This window comes from Nansenia antarctica (genome assembly GCF_963989245.1).
Source record: "Nansenia antarctica genome assembly, chromosome: 7".
Lineage (NCBI taxonomy): Eukaryota > Metazoa > Chordata > Actinopteri > Argentiniformes > Microstomatidae > Nansenia > Nansenia antarctica.
In genome coordinates, this window is record NC_137677.1 from 315,598 (window position 1) to 318,097 (window position 2,500).

The following is a 2,500-nucleotide window of genomic DNA, read 5'->3' on the forward strand; positions in this document are numbered from 1 at the left end:
CCTCCTTTCCTCCGTCCTTCATCCCTTCATCTCACCTCTACCCCTCCTTTCCTGCGTCCTTCATCCCTTCATCTCACCTCTACCCCTCCTTTCCTCCGTCCTTCATCCCTTCATCTCACCTCTACCCCTCCTTTCCTCTGTCCTTCATCCCTTCATCTCACCTCTACCCCTCCTTTCCTCTGTCCTTCATCCCTTCATCTCACCTCTACCCCTCCTTTCCTCCGTCCTTCATCCCTTCATCTCACCTCTACCCCTCCTTTCCTCCGTCCTTCATCCCTTCATCTCACCTCTACCCCTCCTTTCCTCCGTCCTTCATCCCTTCATCTCACCTCTACCCCTCCTTTCCTCCGTCCTTCATCCCTTCATCTCACCTCTACCCCTCCTTTCCTGCGTCCTTCATCCCTTCATCTCACCTCTACCCCTCCTTTCCTGCGTCCTTCATCCCTTCATCTCACCTCTACCCCTCCTTTCCTCCGTCCTTCATCCCTTCATCTCACCTCTACCCCTCCTTTCCTGCGTCCTTCATCCCTTCATCTCACCTCTACCCCTCCTTTCCTCCGTCCTTCATCCCTTCATCTCACCTCTACCCCTCCTTTCCTCCGTCCTTCATCCCTTCCTCTCACCTCTACCCCTCCTTTCCTCCGTCCTTCATCCCTTCATCTCACCTCTACCCCTCCTTTCCTCCGTCCTTCATCCCTTCATCTCACCTCTACCCCTCCTTTCCTGCGTCCTTCATCCCTTCATCTCACCTCTACCCCTCCTTTCCTCCGTCCTTCATCCCTTCATCTCACCTCTACCCCTCCTTTCCTCCGTCCTCCATCCCTTCATCTCACCTCTACCCCTCCTTTCCTCCGTCCTTCATCCCTTCATCTCACCTCTACCCCTCCTTTCCTGCGTCCTTCATCCCTTCATCTCACCTCTACCCCTCCTTTCCTCCGTCCTTCATCCCTTCATCTCACCTCTACCCCTCCTTTCCTGCGTCCTTCATCCCTTCATCTCACCTCTACCCCTCCTTTCCTGCGTCCTTCATCCCTTCATCTCACCTCTACCCCTCCTTTCCTGCGTCCTTCATCCCTTCATCTCACCTCTACCCCTCCTTTCCTGCGTCCTTCATCCCTTCATCTCACCTCTACCCCTCCTTTCCTCCGTCCTTCATCCCTTCATCTCACCTCTACCCCTCCTTTCCTCCGTCCTTCATCCCTTCATCTCACCTCTACCCCTCCTTTCCTCCGTCCTTCATCCCTTCATCTCACCTCTACCCCTCCTTTCCTGCGTCCTTCATCCCTTCATCTCACCTCTACCCCTCCTTTCCTCCGTCCTTCATCCCTTCATCTCACCTCTACCCCTCCTTTCCTGCGTCCTTCATCCCTTCATCTCACCTCTACCCCTCCTTTCCTGCGTCCTTCATCCCTTCATCTCACCTCTACCCCTCCTTTCCTCCGTCCTTCATCCCTTCATCTCACCTCTACCCCTCCTTTCCTCCGTCCTTCATCCCTTCATCTCACCTCTACCCCTCCTTTCCTCCGTCCTTCATCCCTTCATCTCACCTCTACCCCTCCTTTCCTCCGTCCTTCATCCCTTCATCTCACCTCTACCCCTCCTTTCCTCCGTCCTTCATCCCTTCATCTCACCTCTACCCCTCCTTTCCTGCGTCCTTCATCCCTTCATCTCACCTCTACCCCTCCTTTCCTGCGTCCTTCATCCCTTCATCTCACCTCTACCCCTCCTTTCCTGCGTCCTTCATCCCTTCATCTCACCTCTACCCCTCCTTTCCTGCGTCCTTCATCCCTTCATCTCACCTCTACCCCTCCTCTCCTCCGTCCTTCATCCCTTCATCTCACCTCTACCCCTCCTTTCCTGCGTCCTTCATCCCTTCATCTCACCTCTACCCCTCCTTTCCTGCGTCCTTCATCCCTTCATCTCACCTCTACCCCTCCTTTCCTGCGTCCTTCATCCCTTCATCTCACCTCTACCCCTCCTTTCCTGCGTCCTTCATCCCTTCATCTCACCTCTACCCCTCCTCTCCTCCGTCCTTCATCCCTTCATCTCACCTCTACCCCTCCTTTCCTGCGTCCTTCATCCCTTCATCTCACCTCTACCCCTCCTTTCCTGCGTCCTTCATCCCTTCATCTCACCTCTACCCCTCCTTTCCTCCGTCCTTCATCCCTTCATCTCACCTCTACCCCTCCTTTCCTGCGTCCTTCATCCCTTCATCTCACCTCTACCCCTCCTTTCCTCCGTCCTTCATCCCTTCATCTCACCTCTACCCCTCCTCTCCTGCGTCCTTCATCCCTTCATCTCACCTCTACCCCTCCTTTCCTCCGTCCTTCATCCCTTCATCTCACCTCTACCCCTCCTTTCCTCCGTCCTCCATCCCTTCATCTCACCTCTACCCCTCCTTTCCTCCGTCCTCCATCCCTTCATCTCACCTCTACCCCTCCTTTCCTCCGTCCTCCATCCCTTCATCTCACCTCTACCCCTCCTTTCCTGCGTCCTCCAT

The 2,500-nt window shown here is 55.0% G+C and overlaps 1 protein-coding gene across 1 annotated transcript in view; it reads left to right on the forward strand.

Annotated features, from left to right (window-relative positions):
• Positions 1-2,500, forward strand: part of suco (SUN domain containing ossification factor) — a gene marked incomplete at both ends in the record, with an annotated part of 41,276 nt that overhangs the window by 22,273 nt on the left and 16,503 nt on the right.